Raw genomic sequence first — 22,577 nt, 5'->3', positions numbered from 1 at the left:
AAATCACATTAAATTACAACCAAATTGATATTTCCTTTCATTACGGGTAATACCAATTAAAAACTAAGGCCATACTAAGATAAAAATTACACAATTCAAAATTTTATAAATAAAATATGACATTCATAAATAAAATATGCAGCATAAATATATGTGTCTAACATGCCAAATTAATGTGCCAAATCGCCCTACTTAAATCTTATATCTTATTTAATCCGGTTTTATGGAAATGCGTGATAATAACTTATTAAAATCACAAATCAATACTTAAATCAAATTTAAGCCCAAGTTAATTATCCTAACCTTCTTAGGACTCAAAAAGTAGTCTTCACTAAACATTTGACAATAATTCAACTTGGTTTTGTATTATTGCTTATTTAAACTTCTTTTAATCATAATTATTATGAAATAATTCCCAATAAATCATAAAAATTTGGAAAAATTCGAAATCACATTTTGTAAATACTGTAATATCACCAAGATTCCAAAAACTCAATAAAATTTGCCGGCAAAATTGCAACCAAAATTTCGAATTAATTTTTTATGACTAATAAAGTTGTCCTTTTATCGATTTTATCACATAAAAATCAATAAACATACCAAATCAATCAAAATTAATCATGCAACTTTAGATCTGATGTTCATATCTAATATACAATATTAGGAAAAAATTTCATGCCATAAAATTTATTTTAGCTATTTTTGCTAAAAATAGTCACTATTTATAACATTTTAACCATTAAAATTATAAATCATGCAAAATAAATCACATTTATCTAAAATTTTACATACAATCTGTAAAATATGCATGTGACATCATATTAGAATTTCATGGCCTGTTTCAAAGTTTAACTATTTTTAGTCATTTAACCTCCATTTATACCATTTTTATCACATAAAAATCATAAATCATGAAATAATAATCACATTAATACGAAATTTTACATACAATACATAAAATATTCATGTGAGATACGGCCAGTAGTAAAGTTTAACTATTTTTAGTAAATAAAAGTTTATTTTACTCATAAAAATGTAATTATTTCACTAAAACTCATTAAAATAAGTAAAAATCATCCATAAATCATCAATATGACCTAAAAACATTTTAGAACCATAATATGTATGCAACACCAAAGCTCTGATACCAATTATTAGATTCATATACCCATTATTAGACTCTTCTAATGGTGATGTAAATAACTTGTTGATTTAGAACTAGTGGATCTAGTTGCATGCATAACAAAATGAACAAAAATAAGGAGAAAATCACATTTCTTACATTGTATACGGTTCGAATTTTGGGCACAAGCAAGGTCACCAACCTTCACTTGCTCTTGAGCTCAATACATTTGCAATGATCCTCCAAGATCTTCAAGTCTCAAGTATAGAGACACTCCTCTTAGTTGTATCCAAGACTATCCCACAATACTAATATTATTACTAACTAGATAATAATATTAGTTATCTTAAATTTTAATCTAATAAAATTACTACACATTTAGTAATATTTTATATTAGATCTATGAACAAAATGATGCATTAAAACTATTTTTATGTGAGATGATAGAGAGAAAAGGAGCATATGAAGAATCTTATCAAATGAGAACAACTTTTAATAGTACAAAAAAAGAGGGGGGGGGGGGGGGGGGGGGGGGTTTTCAAGTGCTAGGGAAGAGGGATGTCTCACATGCATTTTACTTCTCAATGTCCTAGCTTAGGAGTCTAGTTTAGGGAAGTCATGATTATGTTTTTGATTAAAAAACAATAAACCATAAAACACTTAATAACCCACTTAAAACCGGCACCCCTTTTGTAAAATGGACTCCATTTTATCTTTTGTAAGTTGTCATTTGTAATATGTAGTGACATGTGACATGTAACATGTCATTAGTAATATAAATGCATATTTAACTAATTAAATATCATCATATATTAAATAAATTACAATTAACCAATTAACAAGTAATTCACAATTGCATGTATATAAAATGGGTCACATTAAGTCTAGTTAATATAATCTACAACATTTTGCAATTATAACTAACTAATTACTCTTATCTCAAATGTTTCACAAACATTAATCAATTTTAGTAATATTACAAATTAATTACTAAATTGAATCTTATTTAATCACATTACAATAAGATATATAATTCTCACTTATAAATTTGTTCAATTTAAGGATTTATTTAATCTGTATCGATATACAATTAATTAACTTTCTTGTTTGGGAATCGTTCTATAGGTGTGACCTTAAAGGATCAACTGATCACCACCGTCAAACGACAGTAATGTTAGACTCTAGTTAGCCAATCATTACCGATTAATGTTGATCAGTTGACTATATAATAAATCATCCCTTACGTATTCTTATTATGAGATTTAATCATGTGATCGCACTATTGTTGAGGACACATACTCCATCAATTTGTGCATATTTAGTCCCCGAATTAGCCTCGTTCCCATGCTTTCTAGCAACTATAAGGGTCATTTCTTATCTTTAGTTCCCTATTTTGCATATTCTTTGGGGTTTTGTGTCCTTGATAGGAGAGGATTGCTAGCCTTCCATTTATGGAGCAAAATGGAGCTAAATGGATCGCATCTAATGACCAAGCACCAAAGAGGAGACCAATACTAAAGGCCTGAGCAAATAAATAAAGTGAATTTGGCAATGATGAAGATCCCCGCGGCCCTAAGTTAATCCCCACAGATTATTAAGCAATCAAGAATAGAGGAGGAACCCTGTCCCAGGATCCGGGCGTCCTGAGCTTAGGACGAGCGTCCAATCCTAGGATCCGGGCGTCCAAAGGCTCAGCTCGGGCGGATTTCCTTACAGTCGCGAGCATACTCCAGGCCTGGACGCGCGTGTCCCTGGGGACTTGCAAATCGTCAATTTTCTCTTATGGTCTTAATCGTCATTTAAGCCCTTAGTAACCCTAATTCTTGTACTTATTTTTAGTATAAATACCCTATTGTACTACCTAGATGAGCATCTTAGAATCAAGTTCTAAACTCCTTTCGAATCTCTTAATTTAGTCTTAATCCAAGTTGTAATACACTTTTTAATATTAATCACATGTTAATATTTCCTTAATCTCTCAATTGTTCTTAGTTTTAGTTGAGTAATTAGAAGATTATTTGGGGTTTATTGAAGAATTGACAACTCTCTATCAATAATCAAGTTTCCTTCTATTATTCTTTGCTTAATTATTTGGGTCATCTCAAGTTGGTATAATCCCTTTTACCTTTGCTTATTTATTGTAATTTACATTTCTTATTCATCATGTTTTGCTTTGTTAATATGATTGACATCCTTATTAGCATGTTAAACTTGATCATGTGTAAGTAGTCTCTTACATAGGGTTAATGGAGAATTAGGGGAAACAATCATGGGATTAGATCTATGCTTAATTTATTATGCTTTCATAATTAAATGCTTGCTTATTGTGATTTCAACTTATGCACATGTTATGCTTGATGAAATGCTCGATTGACAATCCCAGCATGATTCTCTTATCTTTTCAATGAGGCTTGTAAGATAAAAGCCATCTCAAGCCTTGTTAGACCATGCATAGAGTTGAATAGAAAGAGACTAAGTCGACTTGTAGGTGTTGTAAAGTTTTGATCGACTCGGCTCCGGGACCTAAATCTTCCTAGGAATTGTAAGATATACACTAACTCGATTCCATCACAACAATAAGTTGCATGCTTCTATTTGAGAACATGTTTGTATGATCTATTTCCATGATTCCCTTATGAATCTGATGTGACTCATATTTGAGCACATTTAGTCCCCGAATTAACCTCGTTCCCATGCTTTCTAGCATCTATTAGGGTCATTTCTTATCTTTAGTTCTATATTTTACATATTCTTTGAGATTTTGTCTCATTGGTAGGAGAGGATTGGTAGCCTTGCATTTATGGAGCAAAATGGAGCTAAATGGATCGCATCTAATGACCAAGCATCAAAGAAGAGACAAACACTAGAAGCCTAAGCAAATAAATCAAGTGAATTGGGCAATGATAAAAGATACGTGCGTCCCCAAGACAGTCCCCACGGATTGTTAGGAAGGCAAGAACAAGAGAAGAACCCTGTCCCAGGATCCGAGCATCCCGAGATCAAGCCGCGCGTCCCAGACCTAGGATCCAAGCGTCCCGAGTCCCAGTTCAAGCGGATCCCCTTACAGACCTGAGCATACTTCAAGCCAGGACGCGCGTGTCCCTTGGGAGTTGCTACTCAAGCCGCGCATGTCCCTTGGGAGTTGCAAATTATCAAGTTTCTCTTAGGGTCTTAATCATCATTTAAGCCCTTAGTAACCCTAATCCTTGTACTTAATTTTAGTATAAATACCCTATAGTACTACCTAGATTGGCATCTTATCATAATGAATCTTAGAATCAAGTAGTAATCTCCTTCTAAATCTCTTAATTTAGTCTTAATCAAAGTTGTAATACACATTTCAATATTAACCACATTTTAATATTTCCTTAATCTCTCAATTGTTCTTAGTTTTAGTTGGGTAATTAGAAGATTATTTGAGGTTTATTGGAGGATTGACAACTCTCCATCAATCATCAACTTTCCTTCTATTATTCTTTGCTTTATTATTTAGATCATCTCAAGTTGGTATAATCCCTTTTTACCTTTGCTTAATTATTGTTATTTGCATTAGTTATTCATCATGTTTTGCTTTATTAATATGATTGACATCCTTTTTAGCATGTTAAACTTGATCATGAGTGAGTAGTCTCTTAAGCTAGGGTTAATGGGGAATTAGGGGAATCAATCATGGGATTAGATCTATGCTTAATCTAATATGCTTTCATAATTAATTTTTTGCTTGTTGTGATTTCAACATATGCACATGTTATGTTTGATGAAATGCTAGACTATGAAACCTTGCATTACTCATCTCTTATCTTTACAATGAGGCTTGTAAGATATAAACCAACTCAAGCCTTGTTAGACCGTGCATAGAGTTGAATAGGAAGAGACTAACTCGACTTGTAGGTGTTGTAAAGTCTTGATCGACTTGGCTCCGGGACCTAAATCTTCCTAGGAATTGTAAGATATACACTAAATCGATTCCATCACAACAATAAGTTGCTTGCTCTTATTTGAGAACATGTTTATATGATCTATTTCCATGATTTCCTTATGAACCCATGACAACCTAGTGCCCTTAATCAATTGTTTACAAACCCCTTTACTTTCTTTAATTTGTTTTCGTTAATTTACATTCATTTTGTTGATTAGTTTAGACCACATCTCATCTCAACCCAAATTTGTGACACCTTAAGCCATAACTACTTGCAATTGAAATCCTAAATCGATACCCGTCCCTTGGGATCCGACCTTTGCTTATCGCTCTACTAAGAGTAGTTTGTGAAGATATAAATATTGTTTTGGTGAGAAATAACGACCACTACGCACCAAAAATGGCGCTGTCGCCGTGGACGGTGTTTAATTGATTTAATTTTCGTTAATTGTTTTTAGTTGTGTCTTTCTTTACCTTGGGGAAGTCAATCTCCTCAAGGTTGTTCTAATTTTTTTCTAGTTGTTTGGTATTTTGCATGAGTAGGAGATCACAAGGTAATTTATTACCTATTGATTTCGAGATTGAAAGGACCTTAACCAACAATAGAAGAGTTGCTAGAGGTACTTCAAGAGTTCTGGGTATTGGAGAGATTGTGGACATTCAACCAAATAACATTGAGTTTGTCAACCCTTTTTGCAAGAGAAGGAGAGGATAACCCAATTCCAAGGCAACCACAAAATCAACCTACAAGGCCTAAATTTTCATCTCATTCCGTACCAACCGAGGAGAACCTACCAAACGGTACTTCTACACCACCACAGTTAACCGGTAGTTTCAATGCCAAATCCGCATTCATACAATTAGTTGAGAGAAGTCAATTTGGAGCGATGCCTAGTGAAAATCCTCATTTACATATGGAGACTTTTTGTGACTATTGTGATGCAATTTCGCAAACCAGAGTTACTCAAGATCACATCCGATGGGTTTTGTTTCCTTTTTCCTTGATCGGTACCGCAAAACAATGGTTGAAGAGCCTAGACAAGGCTACCCTTGGTATTGATTCATGGAAGAAGTTAGCACTTGCCTTCTACAAGAAATTCTATCCCTCGGAGAAGACAAATATGTTGAGAGCCCAAATCACCGGGTTCAAGCAAAGGGATGAGGAATCATTATCTGAAGCATGGGAGAGATTTAAGGACACTTGTCGTTCTTGTCCACACCATGGACTTAGTGCGTAGTTCCTTGTTCAAAATTTTTGGAATGGCTTACATGAAGACTCACGCGATGTTCGTAATATGGGATCCCATGGGAGGTTTACCAAAGTTGATGACAACCAAACATGGGCCGAAATCGAAGAGATGGCGGTTTATAATTCCCAGTATAGTAGGCCTCGAAAGGCCACTAGAGGATGAAAACATGAGGTAGATTCCATCACACGATTGGGTGCTCAACTAAGTGCTCATATCGACACCATCAACTTGAAGTTTGAGAAGGCCATGGCAAAGCTTGATGAAGCTTCCAAATCACCCAAACAACATGTTAATGCTATGGTGGCACCATCCTCAATCCCAAATGGAGTATGCAAAGTTGTGTAACCTTGGTACATGAACAAAACGAATGTAGGGGGACAAATGAACAAGTGAATGCTTTCCAAGTATATAAGAATGGCACCCCTTATTCCAACTACCATAATGAGAATACCAAATTCCATCCAAATCTTTCATACAACAACCAAAATGTTCAAAATCCTCAACCAACATACACCCCACCTCCAATGAGAAATTCAACTCAAAGACCCTTTTTCAACCAAAGACAAGGATATCAAAATCAACCTTCCTACAACCAATCTAATTACCAAAGCTTTGATGTTCAAAAATCGGTCCTCCAAATGCAAAAGAACCAACAAGAATTCTTCAACCAAATGCAAAAAGATAGCTAAGATAAAGAAATCACCATCAACAACATACTTGCCCACACCAAAATGTTAGAGACTCAAATGACCCAATTAGCATCTTCTAGCTCCCAAAGACAAAAGGGGTAATTACCTCCTCAAGGTAACCCCCCAAGACATGAAACGATTAATGCCATCCATTTGAGGAGTGGTACAAGTTATGAGGGGCCGAAGAGGCCAATTGATGAACATATTGCGAATAATAGTAGCAAGCAAAGAGTTGTGGAGAACTCTAAGGTAGTAGACCCTACTACCAATGAACTTTCAAAGAAGAAAAATGAAGAGAAGGCCAAGGAAACTGAGAAAAATCCAATTGTGATTAGACTTCCATTCCTAAGTCGCCAAGCTAAGCCTAAGTTTGATGAGCAACTTGGAAAGTTCATAGAAATTGTGAAGAACTTAGAAGTCTCAATCCCATTCACGGAATTGATCAATCATGTTCCGGCTTATGCAAAGTACATGAAGGATATTCTTACCAAAAAGAAATCAATCCGAAAGTTGGAGACTATTGCCTTTACCAAAGTGAGTAGTGCTATTCTTCAAGGGAGTTCCCCTCCAAAGCTCAAAGATCCGGGAAATTTTTCTATCCCATATACCATTGGCGACACTACAATCAACAAAGCATTATGTGATCTTGGAGCAAGTGTAAGTGTCATGCCATACTCGGTATGTAAGTGACTAGGAATGGGAGAGCTAAAATGCACCAACATTACTCTTCAAATGGCGGATCGATCAACAAAGATACCTTTAGGGGTATGGGAGGATTTGCCCATGAGAGTTGGCAAATTCTTCATCCTGGTAGACTTTGTCATTGTAGACATGGAGGAGAATTCCAATTCACTACTACAATTTTAGGCTAAGAGGACGCTGCTTAGAGGACGGTTGGAGACGGGACCATCTTAAATCAGTAAAAAAAAATGGCGCCATTAATGATTACATACTTAGGACGGGTAATAAAGATAACCGTCCTCGTTGTAAATGTAACAAAGACGGTTGGTCAAAAAACCGTCTTCTTATTAATATACAAGACGGTTATTTAATAGAAGCGTCCTCTTATTTTTTAATAGTGACCATCAAAATTCCCCACTACGTGTTACTCCATCATCTTATTCAATACAAACACTCTTTATAACCTATAGCATAAACCATGGTCGCTTACCCTGACGCCACCACCAGCGCACCTCCCAATCCGCCACCAACAGCGCGCCTCGCAATCCGCCACGTTGTCCTTCATCGTTGCCCTAACGCCAACAAAACCGATCGGCTTCTATCATCTCCTTATATACCGAGGTACTGCTTCTTCATTTAGTACTCGATAATTCGTTTATTTAGTACAAATTGATTTCGTAAACACCATATTTGAACAATCAAATGAATTCTGCATATCATATTCGCTATTTAATACCTGATAATTCGTTTATTTAACTTATTTTTGCTGCTCCGTTTTTGTAAATATGATAATAAGTTTTCGGGGCAGTTGTTGTGGTCTATAGTGAAATTGAGGGAGTTAGGAGTGTTAGATTTGCATAATAATGAGTTATCTGGGGACATTCCAAGTGGGATTAAAAATATGAAGAAACTCAATTATATTAACTTAGCCGACAATCACTTTACTGGCGTAATTCCCGCCTTTGTTTGCTAGTGAGATTTTAAAATGTTTGTTTCTTGGTAATCGGAATTATGCAGTGATTTAGCAGGATTATGTGGTGGTAAAAGTGAAGGAAAGAATCAAGGGTATATGTGGGTTTTAAGATTAATCTTTGTTCTTGGATTTAGTTATATTTGTTTTAGGTGTAATATGGTTTTATTGGAAGTACAAGGCTTTCAAACTTATGTGTGTAATTGATCATCTTGCTGAATTTATGAAACTTTCTTACTACACGCTCTTTCGTAAGACGGTTTTATATGTAGATTCTCATGAGACTGACCCTTATAATGGAAAATTTTTAGATTATTGATGTGTCTTGGGTAGAATGGTAGAAAGAAATTGTTGGAAGAGGTTCTCTAGCTAATATGTATATAATATGAGTAACTACTTTGGATAGGTCATAAGTAAATCAGTCTGCCATACAAAACAAGTCATTTGAACAAATCAAAATGATCGACAATTTGCTAATAAATAATGGACAATTCAATGAATGAGAAGCATTTAGTGACTTGTGATCTGATGAACTTAGTTCTTCGTCATCAATAAAACGAGAAGTAGGGTACGACCATACATGAGCAAATTGTACCATAATGTTGAGGCTGCTCCCCCTTAAGAGAGTATGTTCAGGCACTAGCTTATCAACTCATATTATGCTCGCATTAACTACATTGTTTGTCACAGTCTTGATTGTCGATCAGTGTCACTAAACTGAAGCCAACATGTGGGAGCAAAGCTGGTGGGATAGTATCTCCCTAACTCCCTTAATCGTTCTCTACTACAACTAACTCATCTTTTCCACGCCTCCATAATCACCATTACACCATGCCCATCTCTGATCGATGAAGGCATTCAAAAGCGTTTAGCTTCGACAATTGATATATATACTCGTTTTTGCCAAATCGGCTCTGTCCTCTGAAACTCCACCATTCTCATACACTATCTACTCCGCTTTTCCCCTTCATTGTCTCTCAGTTAATTCCCAAAATCTGTAATTCTTCTTTACTTTTTTTTTCAAAAACGTTAATGTTTTCCCCCAAAGAATCATCACTGAAATCCGCAATTCTTGTTCTCAATATTTTTTTAATTAACTTAACTATATAAATTAAACTAATCATTACATTTTCGAGACTTCGAGATTATAGAGCGGCCCACAAATGTTCTCCATAATACTAATCGGCAAATTTAAAGATTTTAGTTTCCTTGGAAACTGAAGTATTATGATTACAGCATTGAATAAATATTGAATATCGGTGTAATGCTGATTGAATATTGGTGTAATCTGGAGCTCTTTTAAATTGAATATTGGTTTAATCATCATTATTGAAGTAAAAAAATTGGAAAATTAGAGTAAACAATTAATGAAGATGGAAAAGTATTTTCCAACAACGAGACATTCTCAAGCAAAGCAATTAAGCAATTAGTCTTGTGTACTCACCTAAACCCGTTTATAATAGAAGGGATTATACCCTTACAAGATTATGTCGATATTTATGTGTACCTTTTTTAGGGGTAGAATTGTAGAACCATCAAATGGCAAGTAAATCTATGCTATTTACTACAATGAACTAATAAACTACAATAAGCTGGGGAAGAATAATACTCATTTCTATGGGTTTACGCGAATATTGGAGGGAACATTATAATCAGGACCTCTTTGTTTACTCCAATAATGGTGATAAATTAAACTAATTACCTTATTACTCTACCATCATACTCATTTCTATGGGTTTACGTGAATATTGGAGGGAACATTCTAAACAATCTGGGATTTGATTGGAATTGGTTGTGGGAGGATGCTAAAGAGCAGGTTAATATATCTTCTCCCAATTTTTGGCTTTCTAAGGCACCGATATCTTAGTATGGAGCAATTGTTTTTTTAATTATACAACACTTTGACAACGATAATGCTGCAGTTGTTTACTGAAACAGAAAGCTGGACTTACTCTTTTCCTGCTTCAGAAGATTTTCCAATATCGGATCAACGGGGAAATATCTCTAGTAGATTACTGGTTTACGATTGGTTGGTACAATGGATAATTACTATATCCTTGTTTCTTTTCTCAAAATTATGTTGTAAACAAAAAAAATTTGCCTTTGTTAACCTGAAAGTCTAATAGTTCCGATACTGTGCAGTTACTCTGATGAAGACTATACTCTAGCTGACGGTGCATATGTTGGGCTAGCTTCCTTAACTGAAGAGAACTCATGGCAATTACAAAGCAAGGTAATTACAGTTAAGGAATCTAAGCTTAAAATGTTCTCGTTGTGTACTTAGCTTATTAGATTAACTTGAAAATAATCACTTACTAGTTACTACTGTACCACGTTTTTCATCACCGTCAATGAATAAGTAGGGCTGTTACTCTAATAGAATAGTGTAGAAGTATCTCTAAATTATATCAGACTGAATATAAGCTTAGCTAATCATGCCTGATTGTTTGCAGCGGGTCACGTGAAGCCAAGGTTTGGCTGAGAGTTCTATTTTGGATGCATATGCAAGCGAAGCAAGTGCTTACCTGCTTAATATTGTTAAGCTTGTAATCTCTTTTTAATTAGCAATTGTTATTCTTACATATTTCTGATATTTAGATTGATGGAGAACGATATTGGTTTTACAAATACCTGGTGAGAAAATCACCGATAAAATCTGTAGGTTCTGTCAACTGGTTGGCGATGGGATCTTTGCTCTTTCTTATGCGTTTTAATTTACTCTAGGATGTTTTTAGGTTCTGAAGCCAAGCAATTTCAGACAATATGTTGCTTCGACTGTTGAGCGGCTATGGTATTTACCCTGTCTATGCTTTATACCTCCTGATTATCACTGTTTAGATTTTTAGTCATTCCTTCATCTTTCACGAATCGAATGATGATATAAATGTTGTACCTGAAGGAAAGCAGGTGAGAATGATTCTTTCCAACTTTTTATATCTAATAACAATTTCATTGTTTCGATATGGAAGAAAGAGGTATTGGGAGGGGAAGAGGGTGGAGGGCAGGGTACGTAAAGAAAAGCCGATATATGTTGGAGATCATCAAAGGGCGATATATTAATATTATTCCACGTGTGCGTCCTTTCATTTGTATCTTTTGTTTCAATATTAACTTCATTTTATATAAATTATACGTGTTGATATGTAAATAATTGTAATTGTGTTTTTTGGTTACTTTGTATGTAGTTCATGATTAAAGCCCCAAAGACATACTTGGTTGAGCAAATTGATGAGGTGCGGTCAATTTGGGCTAAATATGCATTGGAGTTTAAGGCGCAAGTATTTGATGGCAACGTCTAAAGTATTTAGGCTTAACTTGTTAGTGCTTGTGTTAAAAAATTAATTCTTGATAGTTTGTATTTTGGAGGTTCAAACCTTATTCCATTTTGCTTGGTTGGATTTAGAGTATAAATGTAAGAATTGGTGAAATGTAGTCGGATATAATGTTTAAGCTATACGACTATTGTCGTATAGGGTATGAATCAAACAATTTCCATTTCAAAAATCTAGTTGTCAAAGAGCATGGATGCGCGCCATAATTGTGCGGGAAATATTTATAAATTCGCGCTAACTTCATTTCAAAAAAAATTGTGTAGAAGACGGTTCCAAGAGAAAGCGTCCCGAAGTTGGCGCAAAAATTACGCGCGCCATGAATTTAAAACAAGACGGTTGAGAGGCGCAGCCGTCCTCTTTGTAAATGAAAAGAAGACGGTTCAAATCAACAACCGTCCTCTTTTTAAAAATAAAAGAGGACGGTTTGACTTCACTCTAACCGTCCTCTTAGGCAACGAGGACGGGTGATTTTAGGACGGTTTTTTTAAGATTTAAGGACGGTTTTGAACCATTCTATCATCTTAGGAAGACCTTTCTTGCATACCGCCGGAGCGGTAATCGATGTTAAACATGGAGAACTCACACTTGAAGTAGGGGATGAGACAATTACTTTCAATCTTGACAAAACTATGAGAGCTCCCCGACTACATGAGCCATGCTTCATGGTCGATCACTATAGCCGAGAAAGTGATAGGAAGAAGTTAGAACCTCTATACAAAGATCAAGCCAAGGGTAACAAAACATCACCCATATGGAAGAAGAAAGCCGATGACATCCATGTAGCTCTATTCGGAGAGCATGGAAGTTTCAACAACACTAATGAGAGCTTGAATAGCTATCCCATCATGACAAGTAATGAAGAAGGCCTCATTGGCCGTGATAACAAGGAAGGAGAGTTGCTCTTGCCAACTCATGAACCACCCATCATAGGGGAGAAAGCAAATGAAGTTTGTGGTCTATGGGACAATGAATTTGAAGGATTGGTCAATCCTTATATTGGAAACGCTATGACCTTAGACCAAGGCTTTGTTGATCCTTGTCATCACTTTGACTTGGACTACAACAATGAATAAAATGATGCACAAAGGTCTATTCAAGATCTTTATCATGAAAATGAGCCAGCCTTCGACTACTTCTACAAGGTGTTGAGCAACATCAACAACACCTTGGCTTTGTCCCCTTGATACCTCTCACAAGGAGTGTTTGGTGGAGGCCTCCCTAAACCACCATTTGTAAATATTCTAACCCCTTAACTAGCATTTCATTTCCATTATTGCATCATTATCATTTTTGGATTTGTTTTTTTGTGCTTTGTTACAAGATTTTTGACATGAGAGCAAGTGAGGGAGGTATTTTAACGTGTTTTAATGTGTAGTGTTTGATCAAGTGTGGGGATGGTAAATGCCTAGGCTAACAAAGCCTTTATAGTGCAACCCACAACATTTAAAAAGGAAAGGAAAAAAGAATGACACGGGAAGAGGAATCCCCACGAGCAGACCTGAGCTCGTGGGAGCTAAGAGTAAGACGAGCGTCTCCAGACCTGATCCGCGCGTCTTACTGTCGGGACGTGGGAGCTGGGAGGCTTCAAATTGTGAGAGGAAGTCCTGTAAGAAAATCTGCACAAGCCGAGCTCAGGACGCTCGTCCTCCAACTTCAGGACGCTCGTCCTACTATCGAGCCGCGGGTCCTGGGAAGCTTCAAACTTATAAAATTTAACTGGACAAAAATATGCACATCTTAGAGGGGAGACGAGTGTCTCATTGAAAATCCGCTCGAGCTGAGCTCAAGTCGCGTGTACCAGACCTGCCTTGCTCTTTCAGAATTTCCCGCAAGGAAATCCGCGCGTCCTGACCCAAATCCGAGCGTCCCAGACCTGATACATAAACAAAACAGGGGACTCTTCCTTCTTCCCAATTCATTTCCATCTTTCAGAACACAAACACAACCATTTTCCCTCACTCCAACCTTCAATCCCCTCATCCAAAAACATCAATTTCTCACCAAAATTCACCACAATCAAAATAAAACTTGCTCAAAACAAAATGAAATCACTCCTTCATCAACAAAAGACCATTTAATCATCAATTTCCTCATAAATTAAATCAATTTTCTTGGGTTTGGGAAAAATTTCGAAAATCCCCAATTGATTGAGGAATTGATTGAAGTTTGAAGAATCAAGGAGCATTCAAGGAATATCTTGGTTTGTTGATACCAAATTGATAAGGAGAATACAATGGCAAGGACTAAAGGTGTAACTAAGGTACCTAAAACCCCAAATTTGTCAAAGAGGCAACAAGCTCTTCTCGCATCAAAAGCTTTGGTAGTAGCTCAACCAAGGGAGGAGGTCCAAGAAATCGTCCATCCCATTGAGGAAGCTACCCCTTCTACTCTGGTTGTAGAACAATTGCCAAACTTTCCGGAGGTAACTTTCTTATCCGACAAACATAGGACTGCATTTCTATCCCTTGCCAAAAAGAAAGTTTTAGCTACAAAGTTTATTTGTCAAGATACTTTGCAAAAATTGGGTGTACTTGAGCAATCTAGAGCATTTTTCGAGTCCATGAAGTTGAAAACCCTATTTGATATGAATGAATTGACTTACCCCTCATTGACCATGGAGTTCATAAGCTCTTTGAGGGAGTACAAGGTAGAGACTCGGAATTATGTTGAGTTCCGACTTGAGAACGAGAGTAGAAGAATGCTTAAGGGTGAATTTGGTAAAGTGTTTGGTCTTACGAGATATGATCATTTTGAAAAGAAGCCTTTGAAGTATGATGCCGCACCCCTATGGAAAGCTATACCCGGTCGTAAATTTGATTCCTTCCGGGAGTGTCGTGCTTTGTATGTTCACCATCCGGGCATAAGAACTTGGCAGAAGTTTGTGGCCAATACTTTAATTGCTAGGAAAGGCGCCAACCACTTCACCGAACTCGAGTTTGTCTACCTCGAGTCCTTCTTGAATATTAATGGAAAGTCCACCCGAAATTACAACATTCTTCAATTATTGATTGAGCGCTGGTTAGAGATTGATAATGGGAAAGAGGGAGTGGCCTTTATTGTAAATGGGGGCTTGGTAACAAGGTTAGCTAAACACTTTAACCCGGAGTTCAACAAGGATAACACCTACAAACCGGTTAAGGGAACCAACCTTCTTGACATGAGTAATTTGATCAACAAGTTTCATTGGGTCAAAAATGACAATCTTGACCATAAATTTGAATGGCTCATCAAGGAAGCCAAGTCCATTGTCTTGCCCACCAAGATTTGCCGTATCTATGCCCATAGACCAAACTACCTCATTCCCGTCTCCAAAGAAGCCGAATTGATAATCAAGCAACAAAGGGATCCGATTGCAAAGCCCTCCTCCTACCAAGAGTTTAAACCATGTGGCTCTAATATTGTGGTAGGCAATGATTAGTTGACCTAATTGATGCAACACATGCATAGAGAGGCTTATGATGACCAGGTGAATGCTTATCGAGCCCAATATCCGCCATTACTACATCTTGCTAAGCAAGGACTTCTTGATTCTTCATGTCCTTTGCCTAGTTGGGCGGATAAGGAAGTGTTTTTTTTTTTTGGTGAAATGTGAAATATATTAGAATAATTAAGAGTTCAGATTACATAGTCACCAGTACATCATTCTTAATGCGACACCTACTAACATACACAATCAAACAAGACTAGCCCATGGTGCCCAAGGCATCTGTTGAAACTTAATACGCCAAGTTATACATTGCCCTCGCAACTGAATATCAACCTTCACCCTAGCAAGAATCACCTCAGGCTTAGGTAGACGAAGTTCAATTCTGCACAGATTCCGTGCTTGCCATATATGGTACACCATTGCAAGGATAGCAGCAAAGACAATTTGTTTCTTCATCAATGACCTACATCTCCAACATATACTCCAGTCCAGAATGCCAGAATTAGGCATGCTGATCCCTGGCCAAGTCTTCAGCTGACTCCAGCACATAGCACTAAACACACCGTCATATAGAATATGCTGGTGCGTCTCAATGTGAGCCAGGCACACATCACATTAACCATCAGTGATAATCCCAAACTTAAGAAGCCTATCCTTGGTCAGTAGCTTCTGCTGAACAGCAATCCACCCAAGAAAAGCATGCTTAGGCATATTAACTTTATTCCAAATCAGAGGAGACCAATTCACCTTAACCTGAAGTCCTTGCAACCACTGGTAACCACTAGAAACTGAGTAACCATGTTGCTCATTCCAGGTCCCTGCACAAAATCCTACTTTCAATTTATCCTTTGTCTTGCAAATCATACGCCAAGACCAGCTTGAATGAACAGGTGGGTTGTAAGAGAGCCAGTCCTGCCCCTTGATGTAAATATGATTCACCCACTTGATCCACATATGATCAGCCTTGGATACCAACCACCATACAAACTTACCCAACATAGCCAAGTTCCACTTCCTGCAGTGCACAATTCCAAGACCCCCATATTTCTTATCACAACAAACTTTCTCCCAGGCAACATTAGGCATTTTTTGGAATTGCTCATTACCACCCCACAAATAGTTTCTGCAAATCCTCTCTATTCTGTCCAGAACAGTCGCAATTGCTCATTACCAACCCACAAATAGTTTCTGGAAAGGAGGTTGTTGTTGTTGATGATGAGGAAGGTATTGGTTCATGCCAAGAAGAAGAGCAAAGTTCGAGTTCCGATGACGATGAAGTTGGTGAATCCTCCGGTCCAATGGAGGTTGATAATGATAAAATTGATGATGATGATGATATTTTCGATAATGATGATGGCAATGATGAGGCCGGTGATGATCATGTCACAATGTGCGACAATTGAAGGTTGACAAGGCTTAATAGAGGATACAACAAGTGTGGAGTTGATTGCTTAGCTTCAACATATTACATTGTGAGTCTCCTACCCCTCCTTTAGCTTTGTCTTTATATCATGTTTTTAATCTTTATCTTGATTATTTGTAGAGTCATTCTTGGCTCTTGATATTTTTTGTGTCCTAGGACCATTCAAATGACTCCCACCTCGGTTCCATTTAGGTGCTTCATATTTTGTTCCCATTTGCAAAATCCAAAATGACAAATTAGAATTCATGCATTGTATTCTTGCCTTGTGCTTGAACTTCCCCTCTTTTCTAGACTAGAAATAGTGTCTTGTTCGGTTTGGGGCAGTTCACTCACAAGGGATACGAGTCAATTCAAATTGGCTCTCCAATTAATCGAAAGCATGCATCATATAGGATAGATTAGATTGCATCACTTGTTATATATGTCATATAGCTTGCATACTAGTTTAGAAATCATGCATTTTCATATAGATTGCATTGTATAATTTTCTATCGTATTGGCCATTGAGGACAATGCCCATACTAGTATGGGGATGGGAAATTCTAACTTAGCCTTTCAAAAATCGAAAAAATGATAAAAATTGAAAAAATATCGAAAAGCTCAAAAATATGTGCTTTTATTTCATAAAAACAAAAACCATAAAATTTTGAAAAATTCTCAAAAATCCAAAAACATGTTCATTCCTTTGTAGTGTAGAATTGTACATATTGTATATATTTGTACTTGTTTGTCACTCTTATCACATTGGACCGACTACGCCACATTCGAGGCATGAAGAAAATAGAAGACCGCATGGTATGATCTTTCCAAATCTCCTTCCTCCTTTTATATGTTAATGACAATGTGGCTTTATTTTTGTTGATGCGGTACAAACCAATGTGTTGTTAGGAGTTTTATTTAGTTTATATGGCATACTAGTTAATAGAAGGATTTGCATTAGGTTGTATATATGTTAGTTGCATCATGGCATGTAGTTGCATTCTAGGAAAAATTTCGTGAAAACATCTATTTGGGAAGCTTGATAATTGTATATAAGGCCCTTGTGATACTTTTTCTTCTTGAGACTTTGCTCATTAGAATACCTCAAAAACACCCTAGGATGTGTCATGCTAGTATCCTTTGACCCATGGATTAAGGCCTAGTCAAGAGTACGTTGTGGCGTGATAACTCCTTGGCTACCGTTTATTCCAAGGTGACCCTTGAAACCATGCAACCATCTTCCACTTCTATCATATCTTTCACACAAAAAGAGAATGGGTACAAAAATTCTCAATTTCAGTTCAAGCATCAAAATTAAAATCAAGAAGTTTGCACAAATTGCATCAAAGAAAAGAATTGTACAAAAATGAGAACTCCTATGCTTAAATAAAAGCACCCTCGTTACAAATTAGGGTGACTTTGAAAATGTTCAAAAAATGCAAAAATTAAAAATTGTCAAGTATCAAAATGCCAAACATCAAAGAAATGGCATGAAATTATTCTCAAAAATGTCAAATGCCACAAGAAATTGGGGGGAATAACATAATCAAGAGCAAGCTCCCATTATGAAACTCAAAAGCATATTGATCCCTTTATCCAATGATTCCACGTTTGTGCATGGTGGAGAGGGGACGACACTTCTTCTTGTCTAGGCAAGAAGGGGAATTCCGCGATCCTACAGTGTTTGGAACACCATAGGGAGTCTACTTTTGACAAAAGCATTTAGCGATTGAGGACAAAGGTACCCTAGCTTGACACAACTTGGAGGTGATTTGTTGGTATCCTCCTAGGCTTAGTAACTTAAAGAAACCATATCTATAATGGAGTGTATACCCTTAGATTGCTTCCCTCTTAGATAATATCCGCCACTTAGATGAGAAAAGTGGCTATTCCTTTTTGTAGATGCATCCATTACTTGTCTTGTGTGCTTAATGCTTGGATGTATCGCCATTTTGGCAAGCCCCGCCTTGGCTTGCGAGGAGGCATCTTACCTCATGGATGTCTTGTTGTGAGTTGAAGGGGCGGAGGGAGACCCGCTAATTGTCACACATCGGCTATATTAGTAGGTTAGTTTAAATAAAGGTCATAGTTTTAGTCACCTCTTTACTCGGGAAAAGCAAAGGTTCGTTTGGGGATGTTTCATGTGACTCATATTTGAGCACATTTAGTCCCCGAATTAACCTCGTTCCCATGCTTTCTAGCATCTATTAGGGTCATTTCTTATCTTTAGTTCCCTATTTTGCATATTCTTTGAGGTTTTGTGTCCTTAGTAGGAGAAAATTGCTAGCCTTGCATTTATGGAGCAAAATAGAGCTAAATGGATCCCATCTAATGACCAAGCATCAAAGAAGAGACCAACACTAGAAGCCTAAGCAAATAAATCAAGTGAATTGGGCAATGATAAAAGATCCGTGCATCCCTAAGACAGTCCCCACGGAATGTAAGGAAGGTAAGAACAAGAGAAGAACCTTGTCCTAGGATCCGAGCGTCCTGAGCTCAAGCCGCACGTCCCAGACCCAGGATCCGAGCGTCCCGAGTCCCTGTTGAGCGGATCCCCTTACAGACCCGAGCATACTTCAAGCCAGGACGCGCGTAGCCCTGGGGAGTTGCTACTCAGGCCGCGCATGTCCCTCGGGAGTTGCAAATTATCAAGCTTCTCTTAGGGTCTTAATCGTCATTTAAGCCCTTAGTAACCCTAATCCTGGTACTTAATTTTAGTATAAATACCCTATTGTACAACCTAGATTAGCATCTTATCATAATCAATCTTAGAATCAAGTTCTAATCTCCTTCTAAATCTCTTAATTTAGTGTTAATCAAAGTTGTAATACACATTTCAATATTAATCACATCTTCTTTCCTTAATCTCTCAATTGTTCTTAGTTTTAGTTGGGTAATTAGAAGATTATTTGGGGTTTATTGGAGGATTGACAACTCTCCATCAATCATCAAATTTCCTTCTATTATTCTTTTCTTTATTATTTGGATTATCTCAAGTTGGTATAATCCCTTTTTACCTTTGCTTAATTATTGTTATTTCCATTACTTATTCATCATGTTTTGCTTTGCTAATATGATTGACATCCTTATTAGCATGTTAGACTTCATCATGAGTGAATAGTCTCTTAAGCTAGGGTTAATGGGGAACTAGGGGAATCAATTATGGGATTAGATCTATGCTTAATCTAATATGCTTTCATAATTAATTGCTTGCCTGTTGTGATTTCAACCTATGCACATGTTATGTTTCATGAAATGCTAGACTATGAAACCTTGCATTTTTTACCCATCACTTATCTTTTCAATGAGGCTTGTAAGATATAAACCAACTCAAGCCTTGTTAGACCATGCATAGAGTTGAATAGGAAGAGACTAAGCCGACTTGTAGGTGATGTAAAGTCTTGATCGACTCTGCTCCGGGACCTAAATCTTTCTAGGAATTGTAAGATATACACTAACTCGATTCCATCACAACAATAAGTTGCTTGCTATTATTTGAGAACATGTTTATATGATCTATTTCCATGATTCCCTTACGAACCCATGACACCCTAGTGCCCTTAGTCAATTGTTTACAAACCCCTTTAATTGTTTTACTTTGTTTTCGTTAATTTACATTCATCTTTTGATTAGTTTAGACCACATCTCATCTCAACCCAAATTTGTGACACCTTAAGACATAACTACTTGCAATTGAAATCTTAAATTGATACCCGTCCCTTGGGATTCGGCCTTTACTTATCACTCTACTAAGAGTAGTTTGTAAAGATATAAATTTTTTTTTGGTTGAAAGCTTTAATGACGAGCAATAACGACACGCCAAAAATAGCGCCGTTGCTGGGGACAGTGTTCAATTGATTTAATTTTCGTTAATTGTTTTTAGTTGTGTCTTTCTTTACCTTGGGGAAGTCAATCTCCTCAAGGTTGTTCTAATTGTTTTCTAGTTGTTTGATATTTTGCATGACTCGGAGATCACAAGGTAATCCATTACCTATTGATTTCGAGATTGAAAGGAGCTTAACCAACAATAGAAGAGTTGCTAGAGGTACTTCAAGAGTTGTGGGTATTGGAGAGATTGTGGAAATTCAACCAAATAACATTGAGTTTGTCAACCATTTTTCAAAAGAAGGAGAGGATAACACAATTCAAAACCAACCACAAAATCAACCCACAATGCCTAAATTTTCATCTCATTCCGTACCAACCGAGGAGAACCTACCGAACGGTACTCCTACACCACCACATTTAACCGGTAATTTCTTTGCCAAATCCGCATTCATACAATTAGTTGAGAGAAGTAAATTTGGAGGGATGCCTAGTGAGGATCCTCATTTATATATGGAGACTTTTTGTGACTATTGTGATGCAATTTCTCAAACCAGAGTTACTCAAGACCAAATCCGATGGGTATTATTTCCTTTTTCCATGATTGGTACCGCAAAGCAATGGTTAAAGAGCCTAGACAAGGCTACCCTTGGTATTGATTCATGGAAGAAGTTAGCACTTGCCTTCTACAAGAAATTCTATCCTCCGGAAAAGACTAACATGTTGAGAGCCCAAATCACCGGGTTCAAACAAAGGGATGAGGAATCATTATATGAAGCATGGGAGATATTTAAGGACACTTGTCGTTCTTTTCCACACCATGGACTTAGTGAGTGGTTCCTTGTACAATAGTTTTGGAATGGCTTATATGAAGACTCACGCAATGTGCTTAATATGGGATCCCATGGGAGGTTTACCGAAGTTGATGACAACCAAACATGGGCCAAAATCGAAGAGATGGCGGTTCATAATTCCCAATATAGTAGGCCTCGAATGGCCATAGAGGAGGAAAGCATGAGGTAGATTCCATCACACAATTGGGTGCTCAACTAAGTACTCATATTGACACCATCAACATGAAGTTTGAGAAAGCCATGGCTAAGCATGATGAAGCTTCCAAATCACCCAAACAACATGTCAATGCTAGGATGGCATCATCCTCAATCCCAAATGGAGTATGTGAAAGTTGTGGAACCTTGGGACATGATCAAAACGAATGTAGGGGAACAAATGAACAAGTGAATTCTTTCCAAGCATACAAGAATGGCACCCCTTCTTCCAACTACTACAATGAGAATACCAAATTCCATCCAAATCTCTCATACAAGAGCCAAAATGTATAAAATCCTCAACCAACATACACCCCACCTCCAATGAGAAATCCAACTCAAAGACCCTTTTTCAACCAAAGCCAAGGATATCAAAATCAACCTTCCTACAACCAATCCAATGACCGAAGCTTTGATGTTCAAAAGGCAGTCCTCCAAATGCAAAAAAACCAACAAGAATTCTTCACCCAAATGCAAAAAGATAGCCAAGTTAAAGAAACCACCATCAACAACATACTTGTCTACACCAAAATGTTAGAGACTCAAATGACTCAACTAGCATCTTCTAGCTCCCAAAGACAAAAGGGGCAATTACCTCCTCAAAGTAACCCCCCAAGACATGAAACAGTTAGTACCATCCATTTGAGGAGTGGTACAAGATATGAGGGGCCGAAGAGGCCAATTGATGAAGATATTGTGGATGATAGTAGCAAGCAAAGAGTTGTGGAGAACTCTAAAGTACTAGAGCCAATACCAATGAAATTTCAAAGAAGATAAATGAAGAAAAGGCCAAGAATGTTGATAAGGAGCCTATTGTGATTAGACTTCCATTCCCAAGTCGCCAAGCTAAGCCTAAGCTTGATGAGCAACTTGGAAAGTTCATGGAAATTGTGAAGAACTTAGAAGTCTC

General features: G+C 37.0%; 2 non-coding genes across 2 annotated transcripts; both read right to left on the bottom strand.

The window, feature by feature from the left end:
- Positions 1-6,163: 6,163 nt before the first annotated feature.
- On the bottom strand, positions 6,164-6,270 carry LOC141615954 (small nucleolar RNA R71). The gene has a single exon (XR_012530338.1). It is a non-coding gene; the product is annotated as a small nucleolar RNA R71 (small nucleolar RNA).
- Positions 6,271-21,338: 15,068 nt separating this feature from the next.
- On the bottom strand, positions 21,339-21,445 carry LOC141616141 (small nucleolar RNA R71). The gene has a single exon (XR_012530510.1). It is a non-coding gene; the product is annotated as a small nucleolar RNA R71 (small nucleolar RNA).
- Between the last annotated feature and the right edge of the window lie 1,132 nt (positions 21,446-22,577).

This window comes from Silene latifolia, chromosome 11 (genome assembly GCF_048544455.1).
Source record: "Silene latifolia isolate original U9 population chromosome 11, ASM4854445v1, whole genome shotgun sequence".
Lineage (NCBI taxonomy): Eukaryota > Viridiplantae > Streptophyta > Magnoliopsida > Caryophyllales > Caryophyllaceae > Silene > Silene latifolia.
The sequence above is the reverse complement of the archived record's forward strand: the minus strand, read 5'-3'. Positions and strand labels throughout refer to the sequence as shown.